We start from the raw sequence: 25,902 nt of genomic DNA on the forward strand, positions 1-25,902 counted from the left end.
ATTCTTCTGCTAATCCTTACGCAAATCTCCTAATGTTAGGGCTAGTCTACACTGGCAGTGCTAAAGCGCTGCTGTGGCAGCACTGCCTGACCGTGCTTTCATGTGGCTTGTGTGGTGGCTCTAAAAAACCACCTCCACGAGGGACGTCGCTCCCGGCGCTCCTGCACTGTCTACACTAGTGCTTTACAGCGCTGAAACTTGCTGCGCTCAGGGGGGTGTTTTTCTACACTCCTGAGCGAGAAAGTTGCAGCGCTGTAAATTGCCAGTCTAGACAAGCCCTTACAGTACCTCTGCTGCTACCAAGGCCCCACTTCTCCCTTTTAGCAACTGACCTGTGCACTAACTTCACATAACTGAAGAAAAGAGAGAGAGAGATACCCTCTTCTACTGCACAGGGCCCTCTCATGCAGCTAAATCAGCCTCGACTCCCATTTCCCCCCTCCCCTTACTGGGCCCCCAGGATGCATCAGTCCTCAGGGGAGGTGTGGGATGGCGAGTGCTCGAGCACCACGGCTTTGCCAGGGGACATGAAGGACCGGGGACAGCCTTACTGCAGATCTCATAACTAATATACATGTTCTGTGGGCTCTTTTTCAGAGCTCAGGCATGTGGGAGACGCTGCCGAGGCAGGAACTGGACATCTATGGTGACCCCTAGTGAAGTATATACATGTGTCTATGTGTATGTGTGTGTCCACCCCCTATCAACTAACCAGAGTGTCCTTTGTGTGGCCACAGAAATCCCAGACGAGGATTAGGATTAGATGTTACTCAGGATGGTTTTAGTGGGTTTGTGTTTTCATTCTGTGTTTGTGACATTTGTTAATAGGGGAGTTGCAGGGTGAACGAAGGGTCGCTTTAGGGGGGCAGAGCTGAGACCAGCCAGCAGGGACGGCTCTAGGAATTGGGCCGCCCCAAGCAGGGCGGCACGCCGCGGGAGGCGCTCTGGCAGTCGCCGGTCCCACGGCTCGGGTGGACCTCCTGCAGACGTGCCTGCGGAGGGTCCGCTGGTCCCCCGGCTTCGGGGGAGCATCTGCAGGCACGTCTGCGGGAGGTCCACCCGAGCCGCGGGACCAGCGGACCCTCCGCAGGCATGCCTGCGGGAGGTCCACCGCAGCCGCCTGCCGCCCTCCCATCGGCATGCCGCCCCAAGCACGTGCTTGGCGCGCTGGGGTCTAGGGCCGGCCCTGCCAGCCAGGCACTGCTTTGGCTGCTTCATTCTGGGATTCCCCGGGAGGACCAACTGCACCAGTGCAGCTGCTACACAACTGCAGCAGTGTTGACAGACACAGTGACTAGCCTGAGGGCTGGTCTACACTACGGGGGGAAATCGATCTAAGATACGCAACTTCAGCTACGTGAATAACGTAGCTGAAGTCGAAGTATCTTAGATCGAATTACCTACCGTCCTCACGGCGCGGGATCGACGTCCGCGGCTCCCCATGTTGACTCCGCTACCGCCATTCGGGTTGGTGGAGTTCCGGAGTCGACAGGAGCTCATTCGGGGATCGATATATCGCGTCTAGATGAGACGCGATATATCGATCCCCGAGAAATCGATTGCTACCCGCCGATACGGCGGGTAGTGAAGACGTAGCCTAACTCAATGCCCAGCCCCAATCCAGAAGGTGACAGGATGGCTTTGCACTGCTGGGGATGCATGGTGTGCAAGAGGCATGGTAGGAGGTCCAAACAGTGTTTAGTATGCCACCTTTCACTTGTGCAGGCAAGGCCATATAGACAGTAGCAGCAAAGATCCACTGCCTTACAATGCTTATAGAAGAGTATCATAAGCAGTGATACATCCTGGTCTACCACTTTACAGATAGTTTTTATTTTTCCAGTCAAAAGGGAAATAACCGGCTTTAAAATGATGTTGCTGTTCTCTGCCCTGGCTCATCTGGGATTTACCCAGCTGCAATGTGTTTACACTGCTAGCAAAGTTAATACTGACCTCCTTGGACCAGACATTCTAAGGAGGAAAGGTAATTTTTTTTTACTATGAACTGGATGTCTGCATCCATAGTCTATAGCCCAATGACTCCACCTGCAACTGAATGTATAGTGCTGTGCAATCCCAGGTGCTTCTGGACCCCCATGGCATTCCTCCTATGTAGACTGTTTGTTTCTAAACAGACAAGCTTTTTATTCAAAAAAATCAATCACATTCATTAACAGAAATATAGGTGGATTGTGAAAAGACAAATGCATACATTTTAATGCAAAATACTGTAAATGAAAATCACTTCCCCCTCCACATATCTGCCAAGACCTGAGTTCAGGGGCTTCTGTTCTCCCAGCAGATGATCTGTCAGCTATTAAAAGAGCATTCAGGCTTTCTATTATGTTTTACATATTTTTGATGCAAAAGAATTCAGGAGTTAGCATATTGAAACAAAAACAGTTCCCTTCAAACAAATACTTGGATGCTATTTTCTGGTTAATAAATATATTGCATTAATTTATTAAATGAATAAAATCTGGGAGCCTGGGACTCATGAGCACCTGTGCTATGGCTAACCACTGTCAGCAGCCCAGCATTTCTGAGCAGCCCCACAATAAACAAATAAATGACCATGTGAAATGGGGGGAAAAAAACTACTTCTAGAAAGGGAAGTGAAATTTGTTTTTCGTTTTCCAAAGATTCGTATCAATGTAAACGCTAATGTTATGAAAATCCTAATATCTTTTCTCCTCCTGGAATCTGAAGTCAAGATATCCCAGGCTACTAGAAAAGAGAGACAGAATGAGAGTGTGTTTTTGTGTTACTTTTCATGCAACGTTAATAGAAAAGTGGCTATTTTACATGACAGAGCTCATCTTCAGAGTGAATGGAGATGCCAGCTTAGTTTACAAGTTACAGTCTTTGCTATGAACTGTAACATTTTCATTTCCCATTGATTTGGTTCTGTTACTATGTTATCATATACAGTCATTGAGAACAGAATTTAAAATGAACTAATTTGTAGTCATTTGTAGACACTGTGAAGAAGAAACACACCTAATCATTTAGCGTAACTCACCTTTGCTGTGATGCTCATAATAAATATACATTTTACTCTGAGGGGCCAACGTGGCAACACCACCAATGGAATTTGTCCAGTGTCGTGGCCAAAATAACCGAAGTGCTGATTCCTTGTCCTAGAGGCCGAAGCTCAGATTGCGTATATCTACTCGGGTGTGCAACCTGCAACCCAGCATCTGAGGACTGGACATGGGAGAAGTGGCGCTGGCCCCTTCTGTAGGTAAGAAGGTCAGAATGGAAAATTTCCCTGACTGCGGCTTTTACTGGGACTGTAGTTTTAGGGCTAATTCTGCTATCACAGAAACCAGTGAGTTATTTCCAATTGTCACTGGAAGGCATGAGCGGATAATGAGGCTCTATGTTAGCACAATGATGAGGCGGCAGAGATAGCACTCAAAATTAAGAAAATGTAAACGTTAAGGTTGGCCATGCAGCATGAAATCATTCTCCCTTGTACAAATATATGAAATGTATGACCATATGAAAGAGTGTTTAATTACATGGTCACATAAGGTCTTTAAATAATATGAATGGGATTTTCAAAGGCATATAAGCGATTAGGCACTGGCGACAATTCAATTGGCACTTAACGCCCTTAGGATCCTTTCAAATCCTATCCATCATGTTCTATCATTCATTGTACTACAGCATTACCTGTGTCTACAATAACTGTGATCACATGCTATAATTAGAAACTATCAGAACACATTGGCATAAAAGGAGGCAGAGTTAAGGTTGTGTGTTCATGCTTAACTTTTGTATTCCCTTACTCCTGAGTGATTAAATATCCAACTTTAGAAAAACAGAATTATGGAAATGGGGTCTCTTCTAACAGGCATCAGATGGCAAAGGCCAACTAGTGTTGATCAGGTCAATGGGAAGCCACACACTAGTAGACTTACCATGCACCAGTCAGCCAAAGCTGAGACTGACCAAATCCTCATACTAAAGCTTTAGATCTGTTTAAGGTATTTAGATTGTCTTAAGTCCTTATACTGGCACAACCTGTTTAAAATGATCTAAGGCTTTAGATTGGTTTAAGCTGCTTAGGCAGCTTTAAGGCTTTAGAAAGGTTTAAACTGCTAAAAACATTCCCCAAAAAAGCAAATCGGGGAAATTGCAGGGAGTCTGGGGATGCTCCTGCCACCTTAAGGGTATTTTTTTAATTGTGCACTTGCAAGTATACATGAGTGTACAGGTATATAAAAGTGTATTTTGCTTGCAATACTAAAAGATAAAGTCAACCTCTGGTCAAGTGGTACATGCTAAGTCTACAAATACTCAGCTTGCTAATGACTTCAACTGGCATCAATTGGCCTTTCATGATTGGTCTCTCTCTATCCATGGGTTTTAAAGAACCTGGGAAATTAAATGTAAAAACTATGTTAATGCCAAACTATGGCTGCATCGTTGAGCAATCAAAAGTCAAGAAACGTGACAGTTTTACAGCCGTTCTAAATAGGCGCCAATGGCAGTGACAAAGGCTGGGCTCAATCTGCCATGGGGTCATTTTCTAATATAAATAAAATTAAGCTCAGGCCCCCACCCAGAGCCATTCTGCTACTTCTAGATCTTAGAAATCAAAATAGAACCTGCCTGATCACCTTAATTATACCTGAGTGGGGGTTAGGTGGATGGAGATTGTGTGTATGTCTTCGCTGCAAGAAAAAGACAGCCTAGGTTGGTCCAGTGTAGTCTAATCCCATTCTGTCTCACTCTATCCATGGTTCAGAATCTCCAGGCAGGGAACCCAGAGCAAAACATAACTTTTGGTAAGAATCCCCACTCCCCAGCCCCTGGTCTTAAGGACAGAGCTCTCCACCCTGCTTCGTGATGAACCTGAACCCCATTCCCAAACCAGAGACCACTACCTGACAGTAAGGATGACGCATCTACTCCAGGTCACGCCGCCTACAATTCGTATGCCCTCTTATGGGTACAGTTACAGTAACAGTTATCATTTATACACTCAGAACAGACAAATCCCAACAAAACACCCTATGTAGAACTATGGGTAAACAACAGTAATTCATGGAAAAGAGGCTGGTGCAAGCAGGTTTTCCCCCTTTTCCCCTATAGAGGGAGCAGAGAGTTCCACCCTTCTAGCTCTGGGGCTTACAGTTACATTTGAACACCCAGCCTTATTTCAGCCATTTGCATATATCCACTGAAATACAGAGCCATGCTCTGCTCTCATTTACACAAACATAAATCCAGACTAGCCCCCTGATGTAAACAGCCGGTAATTACAAGACCACGGCTTATTTTAGGGCATGTCTACACTGCCTCCTGCGGGGGAGCGAATAGCAGCGCGCACCTAAGTGCTGTGCTGTAACTCCCCCATGTGGATCCTGTGGGTGCAAACGTAAAGGTTCCCAGTTCGCACTAATGTGATCCTCTTCAAACAGGACTACAATAGTGTAAACTAGGGACCTTTAAGTTTGTATCTGCAGTGTCCACATGGGGGCGTTACACTGCAGCACTTTGGTGTGCACCTACCCAAGGAAAGACTTACCCTCCATCCAAAGACCCATTATGTTTTCTTCATTAAGGGGCAGGAAAGAGAAAAACTGCTGTGGCAATGGCACCCCGAAAAAATGTCTGGAATTCCTATCAATACCCAGTAATCACACTTTCCACTGATACATTGCTTTGCACCTGTTGATCTAACTGTATTTTCCAAACAATAATTACTTAAGCCTTGCAAAACCTCTGTTAGATAGGTACCATTACACTCTGAGACACAGACATGTGAAGTGTCTAGAGCAGGGGTAGGCAACCTATGGCACAGGTGCTGAAGGCGGCACACGAGCTGATTTTCAGTGGCACTCACACTGCCAGGGTCCCGGCCACCGGTCCGGGGGGCTCTGCATTTTAATTTAATTTTAAATGAAGCTTCTTAAACATTTTAAAAACCTTATTTACTTTACATACAACAATAGTTTTGTTATATATTATAGACTTATAGAAAGAGACCTTCTAAAAAGGTTAAAATGTATGACTGGCACGCGAAACCTTAAATCAGAGTGAATAAATGAAGGCTCAGCACACCACTTCTGAAAGGTTGCCGACCCCCGGTCTTAGTGTTGAGTTACAAAGCAAGTCAGTCACAGGGCTGTGAATAGAACCCAGAAGTTCTGACCTGACCACTAGACAACATTCCCTCCAATAATGGAAGTTCCACATGCAGATCTTCGGCAGCATGAGTCTTGTGTGCAGTTACTGCTGTTTTTTCATGCAGCTCTTCTGTTACATAACATAGCAATGAAAATTCAAAATGCACTGATCACAGTTTGCACTTTTCTGCAGCTTTGTCATGACATGTTTTACCCTTATGTTAATAAACTTGCAAACTATTCCAACTAAATTAAGTACTTTGAGGATTTAGTTATTTTCCCAGAGTTCCCTTTAAAAGTTTGTTTTCTAGAACACTTCTGAGTTATGTCGTCATTCACAATGTATTTGCAATACTGGTCAACCTGAAGGAACATTGATCAGTGCCAGTTGCCATGGGCTGTTACAAATCAGAACACAGAAATGCAAATTCTGTGAATGAGGGGTGAAATAAATGATGACTCCCATCTGCCAGCGACACCTCCACTGGAATGGACACTTAAATAATCAGGCATACACAAGTTCTTACAACTCTATACTTCATGTACTACTTAAAAACAACACACACACCCTTACAACTAAATGCACTACCACTTCTGAACCATTTAATAGCACCAGATATTGGAACTGTTGCAAAAGTCTGTGAGCCAAAGTTCAAAAGTGCACTTCCCTCCAGCTACCAGGCGGTTCCAAACATTTTTCTTCCCTACAGACTGAAAGTCCAATAAGTGAAAGCTAATTGCCTCTGTATAATTTTCGAAAGGGCATATGCCTTCCATTATCAACATCTAGTATTTGTATTATGTAGTGCCTAGATGCCCCAATCAAGACCAGGGCCTTACTGTAAACATATACAGTGACGGACAATTCCTGCCCTCTAAAGCTAACAATATAACTGCACAAGACAGACAAGGTGTGGGACAAAAAATGTATTATTATCCCCTTTTATTTACGGAAAACTGAGGCACAGAGATTAAGCAACTTCCCAAGGTCACACAGATTGTCAGTGGCAGAGCCAGGAACTGAACCCAGATCTGACCCAGACTTGTAAGCACAATACCATAATCCTTCCACCTTTTCATACTACATTTTTGTTTTCCAAATGATAATAACAGCAATATAATAATCATATTCCTATGTAGGAGTGTAAGCTCCCCAGAGCTGGGGCAATGTGTTTTCCTTGTCTGTAGAGCACCAGGGGCTGTCGAAATAATCAGAATACCAGCATCTGCAGAACGTATATCAGTATTTTTCCTCCAGGGATGATAAATTGTGGTAATCATTGAAAGAAGAAGTTATTTTATGTATTATTACATGTAATGCAATGAATCTACTGGAAAACATGTGTAATTCTAGTCCAGCTAATGTCCAAGTCGTCCCAAAATTGTGACTAATAGTTAATGGGTTTGGAGAACACAGATGACTTTCAATGGGACTTGAGCTCCAAAGTCACTTAGGTGCTTTGGAAAATTCAATCCTTACTCTTTTGGGTACCTAACAAAAAGAGAGTTGGGCCTGAGCCACAAACATCAAAATCTGAATCTAACCATCCCCAAAATTCAGGGGTGTTGATAGGTTTCACATTGGACTCATCGCGGAAAAATAAAACCCAATTATCATTATTACATAGTTGTGCGGGTTTATAAGCACTTTACAAGCATGCAAGAAAATACATTTTCTGCCGAAATAAATGCAAGACAAGGCATTTCAGGAGCAGGGCATCCAGTTCTGCTGAACGAAGCAAATCTCAGATGGAACGCTCAGAAGTTGATGGTTATTTGGAGATATGACTACTTCCCCCTTTTTTCTGAAAAGCCTGCCACTGACTCTGATTACAGACCAAACAATACAAGCACATTGTCAGGGTTCTAACAGCAATCCAACAGCCTACATATAGTGACAGGGCTACACTTTTAATTCATTATTGACACATCTTCCACAAACCTGGGACTCCCAACTCTGCTGGCCATATATCCATGCACCCTGTAGGGTAGACAATGTGCTATCTCCAGGAAGAAGTCTGCTTTCATAGATTAACACATCCTTTTCATCACTGTCAAAGCTATTCCAAAGTTTATGACTCTCCAATCTGTCTAATGAGACAGCCTCATTGATCCAGCTGTTAAATTTCTCATATAAAAACTCCACTCTGTCTCTTGGTGGGATTAGGACATACCTCCATCAGAGACATCAGAATGCAAAGCCACTCTAATGGCCTTCCTCCAAATTTGCCGTGAGCACAAAGCACTTCCTCCCTTCACCTGATACCATCTGGCCAGGTCTCAGGCTCATTATTCCCATAAGTAATATAAAGAAATTATGTTGTAACAGATTAGAATATATTTGACTATAACTGTGATAAATTACAATTAAGGTGGTAGTGGTCTGTGCCTTTTGGAGCTGTCCCTACTCTGTAGGAATGTGGTTTGCTTAGCAATCATATTGTTTATACATCTCTAGCAACAGTCGCTTGGCAGAATGAAACCAACATGCGTTTTTTTAAAAATACAGTAAGAAAACTGCTTACGCTGTTTTTGGGTAGCAGGCCATTAAAGTTCACCTGATTATGGAGCCACTGAATAGCAACGTGAACCATTTTTGCACAAACTTTCCCATAACATTCACTTTCAGGTGTACACCAAGACTAGAAAATGACAGACTGAAAATTTCAGAAAGTTACAAGCAAATGAATGTAGGGGAATAGAATGGAAACATGCCTGCAACCTGAACCACAGTGGTTACTAATGTTCCCCCTACAGTAAGATGTAGATACATGTGGCCTTTTACCATAGTGAGAAATCAGGAAGGGAGCGAGTCAGTATACAGAGAGACGGAGAAGTGAGGAATTGGTGAGCTTAAGGCCAGAAGGCACCAGCAGACCATCTAGTCTGACCTCCTGCATATCACAGGCCACCAACACCACTCAGCACCTGCACACTAAACCCAACAACCCAAATTAGACCAAAGTGTCACAGCTGACAGGAGACTAGACCATTATGTGTCACAGTCCAAGAACAGGAGGGATGGAGGTGCACCAGGCCTGAGGCCCCTGCAATGACAGGGAAATGATTAAGTGAGATATACCCAGCTAATCCTGGCATGTGACATTGCAGAGGAAGGTGGGGGGAGCCCAAGGTCCCTGCTAACCTGACCTAGGAGCAAATTCCTTCTCGACCAATCATAGGGTGACAAGTTCGATCCTCAGCATGTGAGCAAGAGCCAACCAGCCAAGAGAGACAGAATGCTCAGTGCTACCTCAGAGCCCTTGCCCACCTCAACCAATGTCCCATCTCCTGCCATGGCCATCCCTGTCACATTAGAGGGAGCAGATAAAAACAAAAAACCTAAAACACATGGGGAGGGATGAATCCCTTCCTGACCTCTGCAGGTGGTTGACTGAAACCCTGAAGTGTGACCATAATGAGTAGGTGACCTGGAAAATGGCCTGTGGTTGAGCCATAGGCGGGGATTTGTAACCCATATTCAACAGCTGTGTGATGAATTTACAGGTGACTATTATTTTTCATGGAACTCACTGTGAAATCAAGAATCACGCATTTGCTTAGACTGGTGTCCCCAATCTGTGGTCTGTGAAGCACCGGTACATCATGGAGTCCTTCCTGGTGGATCATGGGGTGCTTGCTCTTCCTTTTTGTTTCCACTTGCTAAACTTCTTCAACAGATACATTAACCACTTCTGAAATACCTTTCTTCCATAGAAGCAGTTGCCATAGTTTCCACACAGATGTTATGAGATCATAAATGGGAGTGGAAGTATCCATGAGACAATCTATCTACTAAATATTGGTGCATGCCATGAAAATATTTGGGAACCCAAGAGTTAGACAATCTGATTGGTGAACATTATTCCAGCTCTCAGTAATATAAATTACTTAAGATGTGAACAACAGAATTTGATTCATCCCATGACTATTTTGCAGGCAGTCATGAGCCAGGTTTTCTCTTATGTATGTAACCATAAGGATTATTTATAAAATAACACATATTCCTCCAAGCATTTTTTTCATGGCTGCTAGTGACCGGTGAATGCTCAGTCATGCAAAAGAAAAAAAAAATAGAAAGCACTGGAGTCTACAGCAGTTGGAACTCCTCATTTCTGTGCTCAACTCTGCCAGCAACTCGTACTGAGATCTTGGCCAAGTCATTTCCCCCATCTGCCTCATTTTCCACACAGAGTAAGAAGAGAGAGTCCTAAACGTTAACAAGAATTCATATCACCTCCTCCTCCCCCAGCAGTTACACAATGAGCCCAAAGAGGAGCCAATACATGAGTTAAGCAGTTGGTACCTCTCTACCCTCAGCACAGATGTCTTGAGTCTTTCAAAGATACAGATGAAGACGTTGGGGTCTATCAATTCTGATATCTCCGTGGGAGCACAATTAGTAACCTTTAAACATGGTGAAGCAGCACATTGCCCTTTGTCTGAACATCACTTTGCTACCGACAAACAAGAGGCAACACTGACTAGGCCACCAAAGAAATGAATACATTAGAGCTTTCTGCTAATGATTATTTGTATTACCGTAGCACCTAGGAGCCCCAGACATGGAGCAGGGCCCCATTGTGCTAGGCAAACACAGAAGAATAAGACAGTCCCTGCCCAGTCTTTGAGACATCCATGCTAATGGGCGACACACATGCTTCTCAGTCATACCAGCTGTAGGTGCTTAGTTGTTGTGTTGAGCGAGTGAGATGTTTTTAGCCACAAATCAGCATAGACTTGTTTTCATTTCCACCATACCGAGGAAAGTGACTTGCTCCCTGCTGGTCCATTTACAAATGACAGTTTTGGGTCAGTGTTGTATTACTATTGTCCTGACCCTGTGTCATGGGAGAGCAGACTCAGTGCTCTGGAACTGCTCTGGATGAAGTTCAGACAGGACCCTCCTGTAGTGTGACACCCCTGAGGGCACACTCTCACTAGAGCAAGCATCCTTGGTTTCAGCACCTCCTGGGTCTGACCTCGGGACATTCAGCACCCTGTTTCACGCCGTGAGCTCCCCACAGTGAGTCCACCTGGCGAAGTCTTATGTGCCCCCAAAGGGGCCATGCACCCCAACTTCCACAGTCAGCAGTGACTCTCAGTCAGCACTGTAAAACAGAAGGGTTCATTAGTTGTCTGGAACACAATACAGAACGGATCTCGTTAGCTCAGAAAGCAGGAAGTTACAGCAAAGTTCATTTTGGTGAGACCCAGAGCCCTGGGCTGTACCCTCACAGCCCTCCCGAGTCCCAAACCAAGAGACTGACCAGCTTCCAGCCGCCTACCCTCAGGCATGCCCAGTTATAACTCCTCCATCCTTTGTGCTGTTTCCTGGGCAACCCAGTCACCTGACCTCCAACTCTCTCGTAGTTCTCCAGCTCCTCCGGCTGGCTCTTGCAGAGGAGGGGTTCCGGCTATCACGTGCCAGGATGCAGAATGCTTGGCCATTGTCTAGACCCAGGGAGCTACACGGCAGTCACACCTGCCCTCTAGGGGTCTCTGCAACAATCACACACCCTTCTCACACCACCAACACATAGGGAAACTGAGGCCCACACAGAGTACTCATACAAAACATTAAGAAAATTCCCACTTTGTCACACCCTGTTCCATTCCTCACCAGCTTCACATCATGAATGAAGAGAGCTAAGACTCATGGTAATTATGGACCAACTGAAATCTAGGTGCAAATCCTGAACTAAGCTCATGAAATACAGGAGAAGAAGAAGGCACAGCACGCTCTAAACCAGAGCTTTTCAAACTGGATTCCATGTTTGCCACATCCACAAACTGTCTGGATTTTCCTTAGGAAATTTCTTACATTTACATAAAATATATTTAACAGGACGGCCATACTTTTTTCCAAAAATCAAAAAGGGTATCAGGATATTTGAGAACCACTGGTCTTAACCATGGCTAAGTACAAAAATTACCACACACCACATTATGGAGGCATTCAAGAGGGCTCAGGTATCTCTTTTCAAAGGCCTTGATTTCCACACCCAGCAATCACCATCTGCCCAGAACGGGCTCTGCTTGTCAAGGCATCAGTTTAGACTATCAGATTGGTCAAAGTCAAATTTCAGAATTTTCAACAACATCTTGTAAACTATTATTCTACACACTTGTCTCTTAGTGTGTGGGTGTGGGTGCACTCATATACATCGACAGCTGTTTTACAAACACGACACCCAAAAGGACCAGTAGTCTCCTATGAGATTGTGGTGCTGCTCTCTGACCCAGTTTCTAAAGGTGTTCAGAATGATTAGCTCTACTCCTGTCTTTCTCTTTCCATCCCCAGGAGTTGGAGAATGACAATAATCTAATTTATGGAGGGCCATAAATTCCCATAAAATCCTGATGTACTTTAGAAACTATATACAGTATTTTACAAGAGTTACTGCATATACTGTGTGAATGCAGACACCTCTGGGGTGGAATAAGATAGCTATTTAGAAGCACTCAGTAATCCTACCTAACCATTCAAAACAGGAAGTAAAGTTAATTACATCCAAATGAAATTACAGGGGGAATTTTGGGAGGAACAATGGAACAACTGGAATTTGGCCAGAACACACATGTTTCCCTATTCTTGAAAAAAAAAAAAAGCCATGGAATTTTTAATGGCCACAGAGAGATGAGGCCCTTGATGTTAATATCCTGTCAGCAGCACATCACCCCCTGACACCATGATGGAACAATGGTTCTAAAGTGACTCCGTAGGAAGAGCATCTCCTAGTGAGTTACCAAGATCACTTTCCTGCAGCTCCTAAAGTTTTCTTTGGAGGTTTCTCATCCAAATACTATATCTCAACAATCCTGCCAACCCCTGCTAGTCTGAGTTTACTGAAACCCCAAGACTGGAAATGAACAGGGTCTCTCACATGGTAGCGCTTCACATGACAAGCTGTGCAAACAAGCTGGCTACAACAAAATAAATAAATAAACCCACTGTGTTTGCTTCTAGCCGAGAGGATTCCTGCCCCCTTAAGTGGAAACAAAATCTTGAAAAGAATCTATTAAATAGCAGGGCTGCAGCTTCGGTTCACTGACGGTCGTGCTCCTAGAGTAAAACCAGAAACAGACTCTTATCTTTGCAGAAACAATGCCCCATCACTAACTGATCTGAGGTTTATTGGTCTGCTAGGGGAGTATGCCAGAGTTGTTAAAATACAAGTTACATTTTCTCTGCAAAGTATGAACTTGGATGGTGAAAAGTTCACGTTAGGACAGAGTTGCCATTTCGGGAAAGGGAGGGAAGGGAAGGGGAGGGGGAGGGAGAGAGAGGTGCCTGCACACGCGTGCGTACATGCACACACACATTGCAGAAGCAATCCTCGGAATCTCCAGGGGCAGACTAGCCAAACAGTCAGCAGCAGCACAGGTAAAGGGCTGGCGGAAGAGAACTTAATGACAGTTCAGACATGTGGTGAATGACTCAGAGGAAGAAACAGAGCTTGTAGGAATATTCTCGGATCGACACAGTCACTGAGCCAACAATTTGTTTTAATCATACCGCATGCACGTTATTTACCCATGTCCATGAATTCCTAATTAAAGTAATTAGTTGGGGGAGATATATCCATAACAATTCTGTTTTTAGGGGACTCACTAGGGTGTTCCTATGAAACGCCAGGTGTCATGCACTGAACGCTCTTGGCTTTTACAATTAATCAATGGCAAACTTCTTGCAGACCATTTCCTGAATACCTGGTCAAAAATGAATGCCATTTCTAAAATCCTCTATCACATAGGACAAAATCCCGACTGTTCACAAAACTACACAAAACTACCTAAAGACATTAAGATCTAGCTCCAGATTCCCAGGCTAAGAGCTAAATTTTGCCCTCAGAGGTTCATAGCACCGAAGTCAACAGGAGATCATACATAAGATGCGGGCAGAATCTGACCCCAAAAGAGCCCTCTGCAGTCACTGCTGCAATTCCAGTCTTGCAGTTCTGTGAAACACAGCAGAAAACTGAGTGCATGAACAAGACACGCAGCCAGGTACTGCATGAGGTTGCTGTACAGCATCTGCAGAACAATGTCACAATAACCCGCCAAAATCTATGAAGGCTCATAGCAAAGGACAACCCCATGAAGATAAGAAAATCCTAACACTGACTGGATCCAAATATTATTTGGCAGGGTATAAGGAGAACTGCCAGTGACCAGGCTTTGTGTAGGAGAGAGGACATTCAAATTCGGTTATGGTCAGGGATTTGCTTGTGAAAATGAGGGATGGGTCAAATCCCTCTTTTTTTACATCAGATGGAACATCAATTAGTAGCTCTGGGTATTCACCAGAGACAGAGTATGAATACCAGACATGAGAACAGAACAGGGCCTTTTCATACCAACTCAACATAGCCGTGAGAGGTGGCACAACGCTGGTACTAGCAGGATGAGGCTTCCCAGAGAGCAACATGCCCATTTTTCCTGAATGCAATGGTCAGGACCTCTGCTAGGGGTAAATGCCCCCAAACAGCAGCATGTCAATCTTATTCTTAGCCAACAGACAAGGCATTTTACTTCTACCCACACTGGCCTCCTCTGTTCCATGAGCAAAATATGGCTCCATTCAGCGAAAACGAAGTTGCTGTCAATCGACGATGAATTCAGGCCACAGCCAAAGCTAATTAAAAAAGAACGCACAGCAGTGTGGATGTCTAGCGTGGCACAGATAGGGTTACACTCTTGATGTATGCTGATTGACACTGCTAAGGTTACTTCAGGCTCACAGATCTCACCCATCACGCCATGCAGAGCAGTGAGCTCAGCCCACCCAGGGAATACACAGACTCACACACAGACACACAGACACAGCATACAGCAGCACAGCCCAACAGGCTGTCTCAACAGCAACCTGACACCTTTCATAAGGAAAGCGCAGCAAAATGGAATCTCGCTGTGCTGTTCTCCAACTGCAGCAATAGTCAAAAATACTACACCACCACACACGCATACACAGACACATGCAGAATGCAAAATCCCAGTGCCTACCTTTGCTGTCTGACGGCAGGCAGATTCTGTACTGGTTTGGCTTGGTGATTGTTCCCTTCTTTATGAAGTGTTCTGATCAACCAATGCTATTTGCATTCTTTCATTAGCACCTGTTTCAAGCAAGGAAGGGAAAAGCTCATTATGAGATCAGCTTCCTTTTAAAATAAAAATAAGATTAGTAGATCGACGGTGCCGAATAATAACAACGGCAATAATAAAACATGTAGATTAAAGCCCCAAACTAGGCAGTTTAATAATGGGAGATCCTGCAGGTTGTGAGCATGCTCCAGCCGGAACAAATCCTTCCTCTGTTATTCCTCTGAATAAAAATAAACCATGGTCAAGAAACCCAAACGGAAGCTTCCTCCTAGAATCCCTGCTGCTGAAAAATCTGTAATAAATTCAGCCTGAAGATGCAGAATCGAATCAGCAGCTGTTTTCTGGATCCAAAGCCAGCCAAAGCCTCTCTTGTCTTTTCCCACTATGAGTCTAGGCCTTTTTGAAAAGGGTTTTAACCTTTTAAAGATACAGTACACCAATTATCACTTCAGGAGAGCTGTCACTCAGTGCTCAAAAAACCCTGTCCACACAGCCCAAAAAGAGGGATCGGGCATCGTTTGGGCTAATGGTCTTTCTGAATAAATGTTATTATTATCAACACAGACTTTAAGAGTGTAATCTTTGCATTAGGTAATAAAAATAAACTGATAAACTTGCCACTCAGCTACACAGTCACCACAAAACTAAATAGCCGTGAGTTACAAGACACACTGACTTCTCAATATACAGCCTCCAATTATGGATATGATTTGTACTGCTATTGAATCTTTGGCCGAAATAGTTACTGAAGCAGCTGCTCTCCCCACTTGCCATGACAGGGTTAAGTAAAGGCAGAGAACAGCCCCTGTCAAGTACTTACCATCATCACAACTAAGGACGAGGGCTGAAAGTTTGAAATGGGCAGTTTCGGGCATGCAATAAAGCCATTCTGCCCAAACACCACGAGAAATGCCCAGCCCCCGCCCCCCACTCCCCCACATTTCACTGGCTCAGACCATCCCATCCCTGGGACGCTTCCATACCTCGTTTCTAAAGGCAGGCGGCGAGGAGGCAGCTAGACCGCTCCGGAGCACATTTCCTGGTTCTTTTTAGCAAACAAGAACCCCCCAAGCACCGCCCCAGCCCCCGGATCTCAGAGCCCGAGCCAAGCCGGGGCGCCCCAGCCTACGCCTAGGGCAGCAATCGCAGCCCTCCATTGCCGAGACACATGCCCCGTGCGTCCAGCCAGCCGCCCCGCGCGTCTCCCCTGCGGACACGCATTAGCCAGCCCACCTGCGGGGCAGCCGGAGCAGCCTCCTGGGCGGCTCTCCCTCTCCCCGGGGTGCTGTCACTTAGCACCCACCACGCGTCTGTTCGCGGTATAGTCCTGAGTCTGCAGAGCCTGTCGGACAAACCATGGCAATCAAGCGGTGCTCTCCCCCCAGCCACTTTCCCTTCCTCCTCCTCCCCCCCTCCCCCTCCCCCTCCCCCGGCTCTTCAGCAGAAAATTATCATATTTCATGTGTCGTTGCTCCGGCGCGCTGCCGGCTCTCGCCAATGGGCCGGGCCCGCGCAGCCGGAAATGTCAGCAGCCGGAGCGCCCCGGGGCTGGCTCCGCAGAGCGCAGGCTCGCCGCGGCCGGAGGGCAGCGGGACCCGCCGGGGAGCGGGCCCCGGGGAGACGCGGCCGCACAACCTGCCCTGGCAGGAGCGGAGGCTTTGACACTAACCCCGCGGGCGGGAGCCTCCGAGAGGCGGGGGGGGGTCCCGGGCTCTCCTCGGCTCGGGAGCGAGCGGGCTTTGCCGGGCAGCGGCGTTGGGGCTCGCGGTCCCTCCAGCCCGGGGGCTACCAGCCGGGGCCGGAGAGCTCCCCCGGCCATTTCCAGAGCTGCGCAGGGGTCGGAGAACGGCGAAACGCGGCGCGTTCTGGAGACGCTTCTGCTTCCATCGCCTGCGCCCCGGAGAGCTGCGCCGCCGAGCCCCTCGCTGCTTATCGGCGGAGATTTTCTGTATGAAAACGGGAATCTTTGTTTCTTAAGAGAGCCAGTGGTTCCAGCTGCAGTTCCGCGGCCCCCCGCCCTGAAGTCATAACAGAGCTGGCCAAATAATTCGCAATTAATAATGTATATGTTTAATTTAAATCACTTTAACTCACAAACAGAACATTTTCTAAGGAATCCATTATCTGAAATTACTTGTTAATTTCTTCTGCAGATAATGCCTGACCTGTGTGTTCCGCTTTCGTAACTGGACAGTTTACATAAAGTAACCACCATAGCAAAAAATGTTGACTTTTACAATCAGACATACAATTCAAAAATTGTTTGGGGCAAATACCCAAGTTTAAAATTCACTTTCAGTAAGTGAGTCTGGATCTAGGCATCTATGCCGCACTCATGACCATGGTATCTGAGAGCTTTACAGAAATAGATGGATCCCCATATTTCCCCCCTAAAGTGGGGATATTCATAGTCATTTTTGTGTTTATGAAGTGTGAGTCCTGAAAGTTCAGATTAAACAAACCAAGAAATACAGTAACACTGAAATTTGATTTTTTCCCCCACAATTCTCTCAGCTCTAAGATACCATCCTCTGATTGTGGCATTAGGAACTAGTTGAAAATATATCATTAACAGGGGCCTGTTAATAATACTTTGCACTTAACTTATGTAGGCCACATCACGTGAGGTGGGTAAACATTATCATCATCATTCTACACATGGGAAAACTGAGAGCCAGGGTCATTAAGTGACTTGCCTGTGGTCACACAGCATGCATGCAGCTGAGCTGGGAAGCAAGCCTGAACTCCTGCCTTCACTAGACCGTTCTGCCTCCCATCATGTGAGATATACACTTGGGAGACACAATGGTGGAAAATCAGAGGCAGATGAACTCTTAAGGAAACAGTTGTCTTCTTTGCATGCAAATGTGCCTTGTACAAATAAACAAGGAAAGAAGGGGAACAATCCTGTGACATCCGCAGAATTGTACCTGGCAGGACATTTTTCAGAGTTTCTCATCGGGTTCTTTAAAGTACAAATGAAAAAGGAGTAACAGAGCTATGTTAAACAGCTTTCTTTTTATTTCATCACAGCTTGCATGGGGATAAAAAAAAATCCTTGTCACAAAAAATAAAGAGGATTTAAATACAGTATTTACAATACAAATCAGCTTACGAAGCCCACAGTTCTGTGCGGACCATGTTAAAATAAAGTAGTAAATTAACGACATATTGGGCAGAACATTACTGGACACATAATGGATCCAAACATTAATGAACTGTAGTTTCCCTTGCACTGGGACATAAGTGTAGAGAATAGAAACCAAGGCCATCTTAAGAACAGCCCTTCACGCCAGTGTTCTTGTCAGCCCAGAGAGCAGTGACTGTGCTCCTCTGAGGGGAACTCGGCAGACACCATTTCCAACAAAGTTCAGTGCCCTCTGTCTCCCTTTGGCACAGCAAACACTCATCGCCACTGTGTGTCACTGCAGGCACTGAAACTAATGTGGTGAGAGGGAAGAAAGTGAGATAATCAGGCTTTTCAACAAAAACACTCTCCAGTCCCCCAATCCTCTGTACACTGGTTGATGCATTTCTTCCCCTTCCAGACTTCAATAAGAAGCCACAAAAAGGTCATTTCATCACCTAGACAGCTCCTGGAAGCCAAGTGTGGGCTAGTGGTTAGAGCAGCAGCACTGGTACACTTGGTGACGGGGCAAACGACTTTGCTGTCTGTGCATCATTTGCCCCATCTGTAAAGCAGGAAAAACAACTACCACCTCAAGGCAGTATTGTGGGGTTTCGTTTAGTCCATGTTCAGGCCCCTAATGAAGTGACCTAATTTGCAAAAGTGTTAATCACAAGCAACTTCCGTAGGAGTTTTTGGGTGCACAGTACTCAGATCACTTAATAAGGCACCTCAGTGTGGTGTTTGGAGCCTAGCTTTAAGCACCTATTGTTTAAAATCTTCAGCTTAATCATGGGGAGTTTATCCTGTGGGGCAGCTCATACTCAAGTCCAAATCACACTCCCAGGCATCTATCCCCTGGTCCCATTCACTCCAAAAGGAGTTGGCTGAACGGGGGGCTGCCATCTCCAGCCATGTTTCTCAGCTCACCTGTTCCCTTCTGTCTGATGTATCCTTCTAGAGTGTGTTCTGTGCCAATCTATGGAGGAACTTAGTCCCATTCAGAGACCCTTCCTGCCCAAGCCAGCCCCCTACTCCACAGTGAATAGGCTTGTTTATTTTGGCTACTGTCTGTTTTAAAGTTGAGGTGTCATGGTTGCTAGACTTTTCCTGCAAGATTCGTTTGTTTGTTTTTCCAGGAGGAGACAAGCTCCAGGGGACCAGGGAGACAGAGCTGAAATTAAGAGCAAAAGTTGACAATGTGAGTCCTTGTTCCCAAAAAAGGCAAGGCACATATCACACTGAAGATGGCTAAAAACATATAAACACAGTGCTGCCAACTCTCATGATTTTACCACAAGTCTCATGATGACATTTGGTGTTTTCCTGAAAGCTCTGGCTGCTGAAATGACGTGAATACATGAAAATCTTGGCTCGCCTTAAAAAAAAAAAAGTCTAGCCCTTATGGTGGGAAAAGCTTGAAAGCATGACCCAAGTGTGTCCTACAGGCTCAGAAACCAGAATACAAAGAAAATTTATCATTTTTTAAAATTCTATCAATATTTAAGCCAATCTCATGATTTTTTTGAGGCCTGCCTCATGATTTCTAAATGTTTAAGGTTGGTGGCAGCGTAAACATTTTACTCTTTCCTGTAAGCGGTTATTGTAGTTGCCAAAGGGGTGCTGTGCTGTCCCGAATGGAGTGCGATTGGATGTGAGGTGTCCATGTGCCGGGGGCTAGAACAATTTATATAGTGGGGGTGCTGAGAGCCATTGAACCAAACTGTAAACCCTGGATATCATGGAAACCACTTCAAGCCAGGGGATGCGGCAGCACCTCCCACACCCCGAGTTCCAGCACCTATGTCCATGTGACAATCTCTATCAAAAAGTGGTACACGCTGTGGAAATGTTTGAGAAGCCCTGGATTTGACAGACAGGTTATATAGGCTGACATCCCTTCTATTGGAAGTAAGGCTGAGTAGTAAATACTAAACAACATTTCATGTATATACAACTGTTCATAATGGAAGGGATAGAATGACAAGGAGTTTGGACTGTGAGTTAAGAAATGGACTGACTCTCAGATGTATACAGTGAAAAACACATTAAAAATATGCCTGCCTTTTTAGGAAGATGCTTACTGAATACAAAAGAAACTTAGAGTTACCAGCTTTCTTGCTGTTCTTCCTACCACAACTCTGTCTACATTGCAACCTGTCTAGTCATGTGCTGCACCTGATTTCATGCTGCTTGCATTTTTCTAGCAGGATACCATGATTAAGCAAGCTGAGTTTGTTGCTTTTTTTTTCATGCTAATTAAGGTGAAGATTTTGACCCTTACAATTAATATGCATTTTACTTTGAAAAGTGACTCTAAGTAAAAGACATGAGAGGCACCATAGTTCTATTTTCTGGCTGACTGCAGATCAAACCTGCTCATTTCACAAGTAAAAAGTTGTTCATTTCTAACTGCCAGCATCACTAGTGGGTCTGACACCTCATTGACACCTGCGTAACTAAACCCAATTGCCTCCCAGGATCCTAATAAATTCATAAAAGTAATGTTCTTGTTGCCACTGCATAGAGATAGCATCTCATTCTATATTATGTGAAGTGGCTTTAAAAGGTGCAGAAGGGAACCAGACAGCTAGACCGCATGTGCAGGGAGACAAGAGGACTGAACGGAGGGCTCCAGGTACATATGAAGAGCACTAGATTTCGATTCCAGTGACCTGCCTAAGTAATCTTCAGCATTTCTTCAAAGAAAGGTCAGATTCCTCCCAGCTTGTGTCCAGAGGATTGTTGCTCAGGGCACTGTGTGGACAACAGTCTCTGCCTCTGGGAAGGAAGGTGACAGTGTGCACCATGCTTTCATGTCTGAACATTCCAGGAATGGGATTTAAGCCACACATTCATGACTAGAGGTCAGAAGCGTTCTCAGCATTTTCAGGCAACTGTCCCAGTTACCCCAACAATACAAGCTACCGCTTGCCACTTCCCGATCAACTGTGTGCATTTTAAACCACCGTGAAATACTGACTGTCCAAACCCCACTATCCCAGCTGCAAGAGTGTCATGTAGAGCAAACCAAACTCCGCAGCAGGATAGAGTGTGCACAAGTGAATGGAAGGAGTGCGGGGGTAAGGGATAGACCGGAACTGGATTGTGTAACCCAGTCTCATCGTGCTTAGGAGGACGTATCTGAGGTGATGAACTCCCAACACCAAGAAAATGGCACAACTTGTCTCCAAAGGGAGGGAAAAGGGAAAGTAGATGTGTGGCTGGTACTCCGCTCTCAAAAGGGCAGTCAAATGGGCTCCTTCGAGCCTGAAGGCTGTTGCTTAGCAGAGCCATAAGAGGCAGATAGGGAAGGTCTCCTTCTTGGAGATTCATGACTCCTTCCAGGCTGGTAAAAATGTTGCTGTGACTGTTCCTTTGCATCCTATGGAAGCTCATCCACAAATTTCCCTAGAGAATCCCAGATGATATATTTAGAAGACGCATGTGATGGTTGTCAATAGGCATCTGCAGACTTGTGGTGGAATAAATTATTTTCCTAACTAAATTAACTTTCTGGGGTCCTTTTTCTTTGGGAGTGGTACAAAAATGGCCATGGTGAGAATGTTCATTCACAGCCATGACTACCAGGAAGTCCAGGGTGGGATGCAAATAAAACTGCTCATAACCCTGAGAAGGGACCTGGTAGCACGTATCAGTCCTTTTTTTGCAATTGGTGTGAGGCACAATCTAATTAGAGCCTCATTAATGGGCAGCACAACTCTGCATGGACCCAACAGCTGAAAAAATGTCTATTAATTTGCAGGCACTTTCCTGGACAAGCTTGGCTTGTCCCCCGCAGAGTTGCCACTAATTTCATAAGATCCTTATAAATTTTAAAATAATCTGGTATTAGGGGTGGAGAATGTGATACCAGGCCTCATCAGGAGAGGATGACACAATAGTTAGAGGGGGTGATCGTTCCTTCTGTTGAGATGGATCCTCAGGTGGGCTTGCAGAACAGGCTGAGGAAGAGGTAATCTGTGCCTGACATGGCCAAGTGAATCTCTGTGTGAGGTACTTGGCGCTCCCAGGGTATCCAATACGGCCACTGAGGGTATGGCAGAGAAGGCTAGTTGGCCAGCTCCAAGGACACTCCTTGCAGTATGAGTGTTTTCTCTGAGATCAAGATCTCAAATGTCTCTCAGAAATGTCAAGAGAGTAACAAGATCCTCTCGATGTACTAGAGATGGGCTCCTACTGTTTTCTGACTCAGACCTACAATCATCTGATGGCAATGGTGGAACTGTGTAATGGTATGTATGTGGCACTCGTTTAACCCGTGAGGTTGGTACTAATGTTGGTATTTAAGCTGGTATCAAAGCTGTATGGATGGGTGCTAAAGTACATCCAATGAGCCAGTGGTCAGTACCAGTGCAGATGTGATTGACTGTGCCAGACAAAACTGAACAGCCATCAGTACCAAAACAAGATGGTGCATCAGTGCCAAACCTGTAGATGGAGTTATTGTCAGTACCAAAGTTGGTACCAGTGCCAGTTGGGATGATGAAGCAGTAATAGATGAAGATGTTGACACCAGCATTAAAGATGGTACCGATAAAGTCAAAATTACAGTTGAAATGTTCAGTTGAATAAGAGGGAAGAGGGGTACCGAGACGCATAACCAACCACTTGCTGCTTCATAAACCTCAGGTGTAGCCAGTGCCAACAACCCTGGAGCTATGGAAACAGTTGCTGGGTCAGAAAGCTCTGATGGTGCATGACTCAGCAGAAGCCTACCAGCTGGTGGCAGAGTCAACAGTACCGAAAGCTAATCCGGTACCAGGGAATGTCTAGTTGAAGCTGATGCTCTAACGTTGGTGCTGGAAGCCTCTTGTTTGATTCTTTCAAAGTCTGTCAGTACCCAGAGTCTTTTTTTAGCCCTGATGAGATCTTTCTCGGTTTGGGGAGGCCTTCAGGTCTTGAGTTCCTGTGAGAAGAGCCCGGAGAAAGGAAGCACTTTCTCTTCTCCCACTGAGAGGAACCCAGTCTGCCCTGGTTTTGGAAGTTTTAGCTCAGAGATGGGGCACTTTTAGAGGTGATAGGATAAGGTCATACTGTATCTGACAGTCCCAGATCTGATAATGGTCTCATCGCCTGCTCCATTAAGTGCTAGCTCAAGCAACGCTCCTTTGATTTTGGGGTCCTCTTTCCCTAATCTGACCTTCTCCCACACACAACAAGCAATGGGTGTGACCATTGGTAACGGGTACCTGCCCTGCAAGAGGGGCAATGTTTAAACCCAGGAGAATCCAGAATACAGCCAATGTTCTCCCTCTCTGGCAAAGGGAGCTGACTCCACAGGGAACAAAAGAGGATTAAATTTTAAAAGGGAATAAAACATTATACAAAGCTAAACACAGCAGTACTACCTAACTAACTATACATTGACAGGAAGAAAGGTCTCAAAAAGAGAAAAAAGGGTACTGTGACAGAGCCTGGGGACCTCCAGCTTACAGCCATGGGCCATGAGAGAGAGCGGAAGGGGAGTTGTGACAGCTCTGCCCTTTATGCCCTCACGTGAAGGGACGCATGAGGAGATGCAGAGCACATACTCCACCCCATCGGGTACTGCTACACAGACCTCTCCAGCTCGAATGCACTGGGCACACACACGTCTAACTGGAACAGACACTTGAGGAAGAATCTGAAGCACTTGAGGAAGAATCTGAAATGGCCATCTGGTACCTCCTGATGGATGAACCTCAAAAGGTTCACAGGTCAGTTCCGAGTTGGGTCACCAGTTGATATTCAGGCCAGTTTTTTCATGTCAATCCACTTTGCCCATCTCTTCCTTACAACCTAGCATCTCCTTTCAGTGACCAGGCAAACACCAGTTGCTGACCATCGGTTAACTCAATAAGCCACATATTAGAGGTCTGATTTGCCAGCTTCAGAGAGAGCTAATATACCAGCTGAACAACCACCAACAGTCCTGTCCATAAGTCTCAGGTTTCGGTAATAAATAACAATACTTTGAACTTTAGCACCTGTCCTCTGAGTATCACGAAATGATGTACTGACATAACTTAATTAAGCCTCGTGCAGTCCTTGTGAGGTAGTTGTGGACAGAACCCAAGACTTCTGATTTCCAGTCACCACACTCTAACCACTAGACCAAACTTCTCAGTGTAAATCAGCCTATTGTTTAACACTTGCTTCTGACCTTTGTTTTAGCTAAGATGTTTATTGTGCCATAGTTCGGTGGGAGCACCAGGGTGAGAGGGGTCTGCTTGTTTAAAATGAATTTATTTCTTGAAGTTGGGCTTCTGATACCCAACAGGATTCAACTTCATTCCTGACCCAAATTCTGTCAGAAAAGATCTATAAAAGTAGCTAAGCAGAAGGGCTTTTTCCCCCACCCCTTCTCCTTGAGACCAGAGAACTCTAATTCTTCTACATGTATAGGATTGCCTGTTATCCTGCTACAAGAATCTGTATTAAAACCAGCCACAGACAATAACCTCATACCATTCAGTACAGGAAGCATCATGATCTGCAGTGCATTACAGGTCTAAAAAAAACCCGCCTAATGTTAGAAGAGTCTCAAGCTGTTAAGCTACTACTTATTTATGGTAATTCACCATAAAATCTCTCCCTTGGCACAGCTAGGGAGTTGTTTTCACTTTCTAATAATGAGCATGTGACACAGACATTTAATGAGTTACCAGAATAACTGAACCAAAAGCAAAAACCAAGAGGTTTTAGTTCCCAGGGGTAAATAATCATAATTAAAATAGTGACTGGACAGAAGAATAAAATAAAGGCTGGAGGTGATTATAAAATCATTTAGACGGAATAGGCACGTACTCCTTTCATTTCCCAAAAGGATTCTTAAGTGTGACAAAAGGCAGCTGGCCTGGCAATAGGTACCTGGAAGTAGAGTGCTTCCTCTACTGTCCACATCACTGAGAACATGGGTCCCTCCACTTAACGACTTACTGAACTGCTGGCAACTCTGGGCACATCTGTAGCCACTTTCCTCTGAGCATTTCAAAGCACGTTACAAATGTTAATGAAGCCGCGCTGAGTTATGTAGACAGGTGACATCATCCTCACTTCAGAAACGTGTAAATGGAGACACAGAGAGCAAGATTTGCCCAATGACACATTTCACGTCAGTGGAAGAGGCAGGAATAAAATCCACAAATTCTGACTACCAGTCCCTGCTCTCACCATTACACCGCTTCGATCCTGGTTTTGGTTCCTACATACCATTTATCCCAGACAGCCTTATCGCTCACTAGAGGCAGTCCTCAGACTTACAACACAATTGGCTCCTGAAAATTGTGTCTTAAGTCGAAACATTGTAACTTGATCTTTCCATAAGAGCAATGTTGGATCAAGCATCGTAAAGTCAAAACTGACATTGGAAAGTCTAAACCAATGTCAGAAAGTTGAAACAGGATGTCAATTTATAAATGTCGTAAGTGCCGTTCGCCATAACTCAAACATCATAAAGTCAAGGACTGCCTGTAGTGTATTGCACACATTTGGAGATGTGTCATGGGCATAATTTTAAACTTTGTA

The 25,902-nt window shown here is 45.0% G+C and overlaps 1 long non-coding RNA gene across 1 annotated transcript in view; it reads right to left on the reverse strand.

The window, feature by feature from the left end:
- The window catches only part of LOC123355235, a 45,499-nt gene extending 28,886 nt beyond the window's left edge, over positions 1-16,613 (reverse strand). Inside the window, exons 1-2 of the long non-coding RNA XR_006575024.1 lie at positions 16,479-16,613; positions 15,147-15,256 (exon numbers count right to left, since the gene is read on the reverse strand). This is a non-coding gene — a long non-coding RNA (uncharacterized LOC123355235). The remainder of the gene's footprint in view (positions 1-15,146; positions 15,257-16,478) is intronic.
- Between the last annotated feature and the right edge of the window lie 9,289 nt (positions 16,614-25,902).

The sequence above is a fragment of the Mauremys mutica genome, chromosome 23 (assembly GCF_020497125.1).
Source record: "Mauremys mutica isolate MM-2020 ecotype Southern chromosome 23, ASM2049712v1, whole genome shotgun sequence".
Classification (NCBI taxonomy): domain Eukaryota; kingdom Metazoa; phylum Chordata; order Testudines; family Geoemydidae; genus Mauremys; species Mauremys mutica.